Raw genomic sequence first — 13,051 nt, 5'->3', positions numbered from 1 at the left:
CAAAGAAAGTGTAAGAGACAAAAAAGTCCCATACCAGCTTTTTTAGTTATATATATATATATATATATATATATATATATATATATATATATATATATATATATATATATATATATATATATATATATATATATATATATATATATACACGGAGCACATAAGAATTTAAGTAGTTTCATAGATGTCCAGGGATCAAGCCAGAATTTTTGTATCGGTGATGCTATCCTTTAATTGCTGAAAATAGGCCTAGCTTTTGTCAACCAAGAGCAACTGGCAGATTCGAATAGAATGGTCCAAAATCAGATGCCAATATTCATCTTCTTCTTCCTCTTTCTCTATTTCTTCCTCCAAACCGACGATTTCTTCCTCTCTGCTTCAACACGACACACTCCCTCACCCCGCTCACATACTCCATCTTCGACGGCATCTCCGTTGCCGCCAGCCACCCCCACGCTAACCCAATGTTGCCGTTGACCATGCCTGACATTTCCCAACCAGCGATCCATCATTACCTGCGGCCAGTAGTGTCCTCGCCACCTTATCGCCATGTGACTACGTCCGCCACCATCGTCGGACCAGCTTGCTGCCCTGGGCCTCCTTCTAAGCCCAGAGAACAGGCACCAGCGTCCTCGAAAACCCCAGCCACTAACTCGCCAGGGAAGAAGAAGACGTGGGCTGAAATGAAGTGAAAAAACAGTCACCGAAAACTAGGAAGCGTGTTTTTGTATTGAGGAGCTAGGACACTAATTTGTACCATGACAGTGGCAATCAAGAGAGGTGTGAAGCATCGGAGTAATCATGTGGCGGTAACCTTTAATTTTCATCCTTGGATCAGTATATATCTTCCATATTTTCCCTTTGGAAAAAAGCATGGGATTGAAGCACTTGTTCGACATGGCTATATATCTAGGTACCCCAAAGTCAAGCTAGCCAAGCGCCAAGCCACCGGCAACTGCTACCTCAGCTGACCGACCGAAAGGCGAAGTAGTGCGCTTATTCACCGGAGCAACTAGCGACGCGGCAACGGTACCGCCACATGTACCGATCATATAATTTTGTAAACGTTGCTAGATACTAATGAAGTGGCTCAAGCTTCGTCCCTTCTACGCTACGCTCCTACGCGCGCCTGATCACCCTACACCGTCACCTCAGGAACCCGACCACCCCGCGAGCCTTCCTCCCCTGCATGCCTGACGCAACAGCATAACCAGTTCACCAGGTAGGGCTATCTCTTATCCATGCTTGTTCTTTCCGAGAAATGGAAAGGCCGAGCGGCTACGCCATGGCGATACCTAGCTGTCCATTCACCCATCGGCCATCTAAATGTTCGTCGTCCATACCTAGCTGTGTTCATCTCATGTGGTCTCTAGAATACTATAGTACTACACCATGGGATGAGAGAGAAGCAGCAGCAGCAGCAGCCCAATTGGTTGGCCGGGGCCGGGGTCCCCCCCATCTATGCGTGCGTAGCTAGGCCACTGCCATTTGGCGCACTTGTCATCGCACGTACGACCTGCCGGTCAGACATCCAATTAAGACGCGCTGGCCGGCTTTTCGTGGTGCATCCGAGTTGCTCTCCACCCGCGCTCGGGCCTGAAGCAGTTGTACGCGCGCGTTGTCGGGGGCAGGCAGGCGGCAAGGCAGCGATTCGGCGATTGGCTTTTGGCCCGCCCCTTGGCGCTCCGCTGCGTGACTGCATGTCCTGTGCACGCCCTGGCGCGGTGGCGCCCAGCGGTGCAGAGTGGCGAGTGCCAGGACATCCATCCCGGCGCGGTCGCTTTCGCTCAAAAGCTGGCTACGGATAAGATAGATAGCTCTGGCTTTTGCCTGCCCTGGTGCGCAGCGCAGGCTTTTCCATCGCATGGGCGGGCTGGAACGTCCTCATGGCGCGCGGAGGAACGACGCGTGGCGGCGCGGTGAGCGCACGGCCCCGGGCCCGGGGTCGCGCACTCGCGCGAGGGGCTGTGACACGTTCGAGGTATCCCATGTGCGTGAGACCGAGGCAAGGTTGGGTCCTCCCGCACTTTGGCGCCTGCCTCCGCTTGCCTTTGCCTCATCTTTCAACCGCCTACGCGGCCCACGCCGCGCGCACGACTAGGCAGAGGCAGGGCAAGCATCCGACAACTCCGTAACGTATTGCCTAAGCACCATCTATTTTATTTTGACAGTTCATTTTTCACATCTATATTGATTCTCTCGTATATTTCTAAGAAGATAGATGAATTAGGCAGGAAGATGAAAATATATTTTTATTTAAGCAAGAAGATGATATGTTACTATTCTTCAAAGCAAGTTTAGCCTAAATGCCGAGAGAAGAGATAGCATGGTTCTATCACTCTAAAATGAAATAACTCTACCGAGGATTGATCTCTGACAATAATTTCAAGGTGTACCGATTGAAGGGTGCATGAACAACGTTTAAGGTGTGTGTTCATCGGTGTGTGTTGAACTCAAGAATACTGGGTTTATCCAGATTCAGACCTCACGAAAGAAAACAAACCTATGTCATGTATATTTTGTTATGAGTGTTTGTGAATCGGTTACCGATACTCCCTTTACAAATATAGTCCTCTCATTATATACCAAAGAGAGGGAGAACTTACAAGTGGATCCCGATTAGACACCTATATCTAACTAGATATTCTACACTTGGATCATATCCTAAAGAATCGGATGAATCCAACTTATCCTGAGAGCTTTAACTCCCTGTCCCAATTGTGGAACGCCTCCACGCCTATCTCCCCTGGTCGCCCAGCATATCCCATCATCGTGTACTGTAAGATCGTCTACTAAGCCGTCCTGTCCCTATGCCGCGTGAGTCTACCTGCAAAACCGTTCACTTACCTGGTCATTTTGCAGACACTATCTCGTCAATCGTACGGTACTACACCGGTCCATAAGGTCCCATCCGTAGCATTTAATGCTACGGGACGAGGCAGTACCTAACCGCGCTGGCCATTACTTTGTTCACTTGATGAGATATCTAGGGAAGGAAAGCACTTGAGTAGAAGCAATAAATACGATTAGATAGGTAGGTAAGGACCGGCCTTGCGACCAGTAAGAGCTGATCACGGGATCTCATAATATCGCAAGGAGGCTGGTCGTGCGAGCTTAAACCTGGTGGTGTGATGGTCCAGGGTTCAAAAAATATTCTCCGTTAATCGGCATATCCCTCATGGGGCACGTTAGCTAAGATGCCCCTTACTCAATACTCTGACAAGCCCTTACTCAATACTCTAACAGTAGCCCTAAAGCTCCCCCGTGGTCGTGGTCCTTCCTGATCGCACCACTTAGACCCCGAGGGCACATAGTCCACCCATAGAGTGGTCGCTGACGTTATTTAGCTTTTAGAGTTTGACTCTGAACTTCACATCACGTGGGGAGGTTAAGCGTCCTAAGAGGAAGAGAGAAATATTGAATGTTGCCAGGCCCGAGGGGCTTTCGGTTCCTCGTGCATGCCTCTTTGGACTTTGAGCAGTTCGGATGCCGTGTCGGTTGAGATTACTCGGTACTTCCTGGAGCAAGGTGTCTATGATGGAATGTATATAAAAAAACTAGGGTGTTGGTGCCCAGGCACTGCCACGTTCACCCGGGTTTGACCGAGGTGTGGCCACAATGTTTTCGCCTTCCACCCTAGGCGTGAATCAATGGTTGGCTGAGCTATAAAAGTAGGAGTTCACCCAGCTGGCCACCCATCAATGCCATTTGCAAAGCAAGAAGACAACTTTCCCTGAAGATCATAGCGTCCTCCTCCCATCCTTCGTCGGGAAGGTCGATGGGTTTGGAGAATTGGCAAGATCTGAGCCACCTTCGACGCCGGCTCCACTGGCGGTGTTGCCCCCAAGGGCAGACAATCTCAAGGACTTGCTCGGACAGTTGCAGCCGGCCACCCTCGTGGTTCCCTCACTGCAGAGAGGGCCTCCCCTTGCCATTCCCGTCCGATCAATGGTATGAGCAGCCGCCTTGGGGGAGGTTATAGACATATCCGACGATGAGGAGGAGATTGACTGGGACCTTCTACAGAAGGAGATCGACGAAGAGAAGAAGGCAGAGGAGGAGCAGAAAAAGAGTCTGGTGGGTTCGCCGACGCCGATTAGTAGCTCTAGCAGGGTCTTCGTACCGGCCATCCTGCTTGGCCCGTATGCATGCCATCGTCCAATTCCCGGGGCGACCAACTATTGCCCCAAGAAAAAGTATAAGAGGTTCCTTGACTCGTTCGAGGGTAAGTAGGGGTCCACATACCTCTGAACTCTTAGAGCTGGTGGATCTCCACGCCTTACAAGAGTCAGGTGGAATCTTTCTACCAACCATGCGTCAGCCACATGAGTCAGGAGGGAAAGAATAGATACGTAACAGGATAGTTAGTTCGACTAGATGTAATCGTCCTGTCTGTAACCAATCCTTTCCATGATTAAAAAATGTTCCAACCACTGCTGATGGCCTTGCCAATGGCCAAAAGATTATACAGGGCCTTGTGGTTTTTGGATCATCTAGTCCGGGCCTCTGTTCGGAGTGTTTAGATAGTTTTCCTTAAGTTGCCGTGACGCATTGGCTCTGAATGTTCTGCCCTGCCTGTCAGTTAGGCTCTCGAAGTGCGGCATATCTCTCATGGGATCCATTAGCTAGGGCACCCCCTTACTCAATACTCTGACATCCTCCTTACTCAATACTCCGACAAACTCTTTGAGAGTGATAGAAATATGAGGTATTTTCAGCTAATTGCTAACGACAAATACCGTAAAACTCATATATCTCAAATAGAACATGATGGTCGAACTTTAATCAGACACGATGAAATTAAAGAGCATATCACTGTATATTACAGAGATCTCTTTACACCACCTGTGAGTAATCAGTTTTTGATGCTTGAGACTCATAGGGGGGAGATACCTCAGGTCTCTAATATAGAGAATTTTTGCTTGTAGAAAGCTTTTCTAAAAAAGAAGTCAAAGAGACGATATTCCAAATAGAACACAATAAAGCATCAGATCTAGATGGGTTCCTAGCAAAATTCTATCAAGTTTCTCTGAAGTAATCAAGGCTGATTTGATTGCCTCATTTGAAATTTTTTCATAAGGGTGTTCTTCCTCTTTTCAGACTTAATTTTGGAATAATTATATTACTTCCAAAAATTAAGGATGCTACACAAATACAACAATGCAAACCAATATACCACCTGAAAATCTTCACTAAAGTTGTTATAAATATAATTATTAGCGTATCACAGAAAATAGTTAGACCTTCTCAAACAACGCTTATGCTAGGAAGGAATATTATGGAAGGGATAACAATACTACACGAAACCATTCATGGTATGCATAGGAAAAATAATTTAATGGGATGATTCTTAAACTAGATTTCGAGAAAGTTTATGATAAAGTCAAATGTTCTTTTCTGTAACAAACTTTAATAATGAAGAGATTCTCTCATGTTTGGTAATCATGGATTGAGTAGTTTGTAACAGGGGGAGTGTTGCAGTCAAGGTTAATAATGATATAGGAAGATATTTCCAGATAAAAAAAGTCTGAGACAGGGTGATCTCCTATCACTTATTCTCTTCAATATTGTGGAACATATGTTGGTCGTTCTAATTAGCAGAACCAAAGAGGCAAGTCAGATACATGGTGTGGTCCCTCACTTAATTGACAATGGACTATCCATACTATAATATGCAAATAACATGATGCTTTTTATAGAACATGATATTGATCGAGTTAAGAACACGAAGCTTCTTTTTTTACATTTGAGCAACTTTTTGGCTTGAAAAATAATTTTTATAAAAGTGAATTATTCTGTTATGGGGAGGCTAAAGAATTTGAGAAGCAATATTCACAACTTTTTGGGTGCGAGATGGGGAACTACCCCTTTAGATATCTTAGCATCCCTATGCATAACAGGAAGATAAGCAATAAAGATTAGCGAATAATAGAGGATAGATTCCAAAATAAAATGAGTAGCTGGAAAGGAAAACTTTTGTCTGTTGGGGGATGTCTAGTTCTGATTAATTCAATTTTAAGTAACGTTGTGATGTACATGTTGTTATTCTTTGGAATTCCTTGTGGGGTTCTTAATAAATTGGATTAATATATATCAAGATTTTTTTTGGCAAAGTGATAAGCACAAGAAAAAATATCGTCTGATGAAATAGAGAATCTTATGTAGACCTAAAGAATAGGGCGGCTAGGCATCCAAAATCTTGATAAAAAAACAAGTGTTTTTTTAGTAAATGGTTATTTAAACTTATAAATGAAGATGAGACGTGGCAACAATTGCTAAGAAAAAATACTTAAAGAATAAAACAATACGCGAGGTGAGATGAAAACCTGGGGACCTGTTGTCAAGATGTCGAATATTGCCGCTGCTCGAAATGGTGATGAAGGGTTTATGGTTAATGGAAATTTTACTGCTGGTGCATGAAGATAGAACGTGTTCTTAGGAATTTAGGTGATTTCGGGAAACTGAAGATTAACAAAGATGTTGGCATTTTGTTGTGGGTTAAAAAACAAGTTTACGCTATGAAATGTCTCGAGCGAGGATCTTGCATTGTATGTTGAGAACTAACCTGCCACGTACGAATACGATCACCCAAAGAAATGAAAGTTTTGTTTGTTTGGTGGAGGAGTTGCGCGCAAAAGGATTTGTACCACGTTTGCAGGACTCTGAATCAGTTTGTATCTCAATTAAGAAACTTGAGGGTTTTTTTGGTCGCTCTCTGCTTATTGTGTCGTGTATTGGTAAAACCTAACGAAGGCACAAAACCCTCCTATCCTGCTCGGGTCATTGTGTCGTTGTCGCGCACCACCCTTTCCACTCCTTGCACACACGCTGCGAATGTCTGCACGTCAAAATCTATCACTTAACCAAAAGAGAATAACAGTAAATCTATCACTCATCATAGAAGACATCATATTAGCGATGCTCAGAAATGGTCACTAATGATATATTAGGAACGGGTCTAATGAAGACTTATTATTAATGTGATCCCAGACTCAGACCCAGTCAAGACCTGTAATGGGGAGGAAATTACTCATTAAAAATCACAGTAACGGCTCACATAAAAGTTTTTCACTAATAACATATCATTAGTGACAGGTAGAGATCACGTGATAAACTCATCAGTGACGGGTGATAGCTACACCGTCACTAATGACTCTCAGCTGGTCAAATCAAAACTATGACCAGTGAGTATCTTCCGACCAACCACTCTTTCTTCCGACTTGTATAAAAAAGCTACTTAAAATCTGAATAGAGTCATTAGTGACTCATCTAAACCTGTCACTAATGAGCCTCAGCTGATCGAATTAAAATCACGGCCAGTGGACATCTTCCGACCAACCCCTGTTCATTTCGACCAGTATCAAAAAGCTACTCAAAGTTTGAATAGAGTCATTAGTGACGGATAATAGCTATACCCGTCACTGATGATTGAGTCATTAGTGACGGGTGATATATATAACCCGTCACAGACGATTAAATGTAGCTTATTTTAAAATTTCATAACTTTTTTATATGGGGTTGGATGAAGACATTTTATATGAAAATTATAGCTCTTAACGAGATCTAAAACTTTATAGTTGATCACTTTTTTATTTGAAACCATATAGACACAAAAATAAATATGTAAAAAATATCAAAGTAAACCACACACTTGACCACAAGCTAAATTGCTGGATCTAATATAAAAATACTATGAATGATTGAAAAAGCCACACATAGGGCCAAAAAAGTTTAAAACTGCAAATCAAAAGATTTTTATCGTGAGTTTTGTAACTCAGATTGATGAAATGTCTATGCAGCACTAACTTTCAGATATAGTATTATGTCTCTAAAAAATTTGAGTGAATTGCGCAAAATTATAAGTATTGTGCTATTTATAACATAAAACTACAAGTATTATGCTTATTAACATAAAACTACAAGTATTGTGCACTAATTTCACACAAAACCCGATTTTAATTAGATTCATCCAAAAAAATGGTCTTACATTTCTCTAAACACCTAGAACTTTTTGTATATTTTCCATAATCAATGTACAACCCATTTTAATTAGATTCACCTAAAAAACATGTGTAGCATTTAAACTAAAATTCTCTAAAAAGACTACTTTTATAACTCATAACAATTGTTAGTGCCTCAAATAAAATTCTAAAATATAGAAAAATTCACTAATATTCTTCTTATATGATGGATTTATTTCTAAAATTATTTATTTCTCTAGGTTGTATGATGAAAAAGTGAGTTTTTTAAAATATATAAATAAACTTTACAAAGGAACTCACCTTTTCATCATATAAGCTAGAGCTGAAAATAATTTTAGAAATTAGTCTATCATATAACAAGAATATTAGTGAATTTTCCCATATTTTTGGGATTTTATTTAAGGCACTAACAATTGTTAAGAGTTATAAAAGTTGCATTTTTAGATAATTTAAGTTTAAATTATACACAGAATTTTTTTTGGATAAATCCAATTAGAATGGATTGCACATGGATTCTGGAACACATAAAAAAGTTCTAGGATTTTTGGAGAAGAATAAGATTATTTTTTGGTGAATCAAATTAAAATCGGGTTTGTGTGAAATTAGTGCACAGTATTTTGCAGTTTTGTGTTACTAGGCACAATACTTGTAGTTTTGTGTTACAAATGACACGTATTTATAGTTTTGTGCAATTCACTCAAAAAATTCGAGCAAATTGGAGAAGTTCAATTTTTCATCAAAAACTTCAAAGGTAATGTCAAGAGACTTCCAAGCCTTTTTGGGGTCAAGAAAGTTACAAGTGTAAACACCTATATTTTTTCCGAATGCGTCTCCTCCTTAGCTTTAAAAGTAGAGGTCGAACGTCAAAATTAAACTCTGTATGCAGAAGTTGTGGATGTTTTACTGAACACTACGCATATTAGACATTAACTTTCTCATACGAAGTCGGATGAAGATAAACTTTATATGAACATTATAGAACTCGACGTTAATAACTTTTTCATTTAAAGCCATATGGATGCCTCAATAATCGTCTAAACATTTGAGCAGAAAATATTAAAATAATAAATTTTGAAATATTCATCAAATAAGACTATGATGTGATATGGCAAGGACGCTTCATATGAGGGGAGGTCGCCGATTCGAATCCCAAAAAATTACACGAGTGAGAGCGACCACAGGAGCCACCGCAGGGAGTGAAGGGGGAGGGCGATGGTGGTTCATTCCTCAAGTGCAAAGAGTTTCCTTTTTTTTTCTAAACACACCCACCACTGATGATGAATCTAGACTCGACTCGTTACTGATGTACAGTCATAAGTAACAAGTTAAATCTAGACCCGTCACTAACGAGTCCATATTAGATGTTCAGAGTAATAAATAGCATCCATCACTAATTAATGAGCTTTTTAATTATTATCATCTATTACTAAAGAGTCCATTTTTTAAGATCCATTACTAATAAATCTACTGATAAGAGTTACTATCCATCACTAGTTAGCTTTTTAACAGGATCGTGTATGGGTAACAACTAACAAAGCCACAAAACCCTCATATCCTGCTCAGGTCATTGTGTCGTTGTCGTGCACCACCCTGGCCACTCCTTGCAGACACGCCGCGAATGTCTGCACGTCGAAATCTATCACTCAACCAAAAGAGAATAACAGTGAATTAAAGGTTGACTAAACTGATAAGCAATACGCATCTCTAAAGAGAACTTCGCATCATCAATATGGCATTTAGCTAGACTTGACAGATACCTATTAGCAAAACAAATAGTCCAGAGCTAGCCCAAATATTTGGTTAAAAAAAACATACCAACGAGAGTAGATTTTTTGTCCCGACAACACAGCAGGGCTACATTGACATATCACCAAACGGATAAGCACATATACATAGAGACTGAGGAAACGACAAGGCTCTTAGCACCTCGGACCATCACGACACACTACCTCGGACCATCACACACTACCTAGTCTCTACAGGGTAAAAAAACTGATATCCTAGAATAAAAACCTAGATCCTTAAAAAAAAATCCACACTGTACGTACGTGCTCCTTGTAGCGGCCGTGCCCAGTACGTACGTGCATGGGCCGGTGTGGACGGAGTCTCGATGAACAACGCATCCTTACAAAAAATAATAAACCACGCGGAAAAGCAGTTGTACGTGTTCGTGTGGACACGCAGCAGTGATACGGTACTCGTCGGCGGGCATGTTTGCAAGGAAAGTATTTTGTGAAAACTTTCTCGGTCGTCGTTCCCGTGCAAGATATATAAACAGTAGACGTCTCAGGCAGGCGCTTGCGAGATGGAGTCCTCAAATGATGAACCGTAGTCTAGCTGCATGTGCAGCCGATTCACGTACCTAACCCAGTGCCTTTCTGATGAAGAAGGGGACGGATTCTACCAGCTCTTTTTAACCTCCGGTTTCGATAGATTTTTTTTTTTAAAGCCAGAAGTTATTTAAATAGTTGGTTTTTGTCCCCATTTTTTTTATTTTAGCCTGACTAATGAAGCGAGTGTTACTGAAATAAACTAAAAGTTGAGAATCATATTTTGATTGACTTTTTTAGCTTTTGTATATGTTAAGAAGTTAAAATTTTATTATAAAAATCAATAATCAAAATTTACCAATCACAACCACTTTTTCAACTAATTAAAATCTCAAAAGACACAACCTATCAAACGAGTACTAAGTCGCTCAGCAGGTCGTCGAAGCAGACTGGCCGAGGACCGAGCTGAGACTTCATTCGTCCTTGCAGTTAGCCAGTTGTTCACTCCTCTTGGTCCTCCATGTACCGGTAACCTGTTAAACTCCACCAGCAGAGTAGTTACATAATTACTTGGATTTGACCACATGCATGCATATCATCAGCACGAGCAGTACCAGTATTGGTCCGCTACTTGAGAGTTTTTTGAAACAGGAGAATACCTGCGTGCCAAACTACTAGCTACCAATTGGCATGACATATATAGTTCAATTGCGAAACGGTTTTCTGTCACTCGCAAAGCTTTCAGGCTCGTGCCTTTTACTCGGTTGCACTCGCACGATGTGGGGGTGTGCGAAGCGCCGTGGAGAAATGCTTGAATATTCCCTGGAATTTTGGGGCGTGCGTGCACCGCACGCGTGGGGGTCGAGCCCGCCATGGGAAGCATCTCGGAGGCTACAAGCGGGACAAGTGGCTCACGCCGATGCAGGGTAGTTCCGGGACCCAGGGTGAGGGCAGTTTTGGGTTTCCATCCTGGGAGGTTGGAATTGCTGCACCTATAACCTTGGCTAACCCTAAATCTCCCCCCGCTCAATCCTACTCTTGGGAAGTTGCTTAGCCATTTCTGTACCTCTAATTTCTTGTCTTCTTCATCAGCTTAGAGATGCGAGATTGTTCTTCCAAGTGGTAGTATCTCCTCCACCTAGATACAAGTTTGCTACGTCGTCATAGTGGGCTGTCAAGGTTGGGGGAATCGTAGGGATGGGTTTGGATCTAGCAGATATGGTCGGGGTGATGGGCGCACGATGGTGCGTAGCTGCTTTGGTCGCACGAATGGTGGTCGTTCCTAGCAGGCTATGGGATTCGATTCTCGTTCAGATCAGAAACCATCCCCTGTCCTTAGGTTCCTCTTACTGCTTCGTTCCAAGAGCATCAATCTCTAGATTCTTGAGCGGTGGTGACCGGTGATACAAGTCGAGGTTGCTTAGGTCATTAAGTTGAAATGAGATCTGAGAGATGAAATGATCGAATGACCCAAGAGGGGGAGGTGAATTAGATTCTAATTAAAAATACATCTACCAAAAACTAAAATAAGTAGAAATATTATCCTAGATAAAATATAATACAACTATACGAACAAGCAAGCAAATACACTAAGCAAATTACAAAATTAAAGCTTGCAAGAATGTAAATGTTCAATGTAAATGTGAAAAGTAGAAAGATGAATAAGAGGACATCGATTTTTCTCGAGGTATCGATGAGTTGATACTCCCCCTTAGTTCTCGTTAAAGCAACCAAAGATATCGCTCTCCTTTAAGTCACCAAGACTCAAGTGTTCCCTTATGATTGTCACTTCTCCATCTCCGAATTGACGGACATCAAACCAAGTACATCGCACTTTGGGCTCCCACAAGAACTCTAAGAGCTCACCGAGATAACTTCAATCACCTAAGATCGGCTAGGTGTTGCCAACCACCAAGAGTAACAAACCAATATTTTTATTTGACCAAGATCAAGCCTAAACTATAGTTAGATATATACTTGCTACTCTCTAAGCACTAATGATGCCTTTAATCTTCTAATTAGGGACTTTGCAAATCATGTAAGTGTTATCTCTTGCTTCTTGATGATACACACAATGTATAGGTTCCTCTGGGTTGCAAAAGATCAAAGTGAGCTGAGTAAGATGGTATTTATAAGCTAAAGGTCTAAATCTAGCTGTTACCCAACTACCCTATTTTTAGCTTCCTTACCATCTCACCTCCTGTGCATCATTACTAATAGCAATATGGTATTTTATCCTTTTGACCCATCCAAACTTTGGACAATTATTTGGGCACTTAAATAACTTCAAATGAAAAGGTTATAAACTATAAAGTTGTAGATCTTGTCGAAACTATAATTTTAATATAAAAAGTTTCTTCATCTAACTTAGTATAAATATTTTATGAATTTTCAAATATATACTATAGACACAGACGGTTTTTCATACAGAGTCGTATGTGTCGTTCAACAACACACATATAATTTTTTAGGAAACCGTCTGTGTCTAGGAGCCATCAACACACAGACGGCCTTTTAGTAAAATAGTATGTGTGTTCTCGCTCTCCTAGATGGCCAGTAATATCACAGATACTTTTCCTGTCAATCGTCTGCACGTAATTTATCAGAGATGACTTTCAAGTAATTGTCTATGATGTTGTGCCTGCTATTGTTGTTTATGTGGTAGTGCAATTTATCATATGTCTATGTATTTGTTACCTAAAATTGTGATGCACAACATTGATAAGGCTAGAAGAAGGTTACTCTGGCAAGGGGGTGGACTAAGAAAAGATATCATCTTGTTAAATGGGATATTGTTTGTAA

Source organism: Phragmites australis, chromosome 4 (genome assembly GCF_958298935.1).
Source record: "Phragmites australis chromosome 4, lpPhrAust1.1, whole genome shotgun sequence".
Lineage (NCBI taxonomy): Eukaryota > Viridiplantae > Streptophyta > Magnoliopsida > Poales > Poaceae > Phragmites > Phragmites australis.
Note: the sequence above shows the minus strand (reverse complement) of the source record.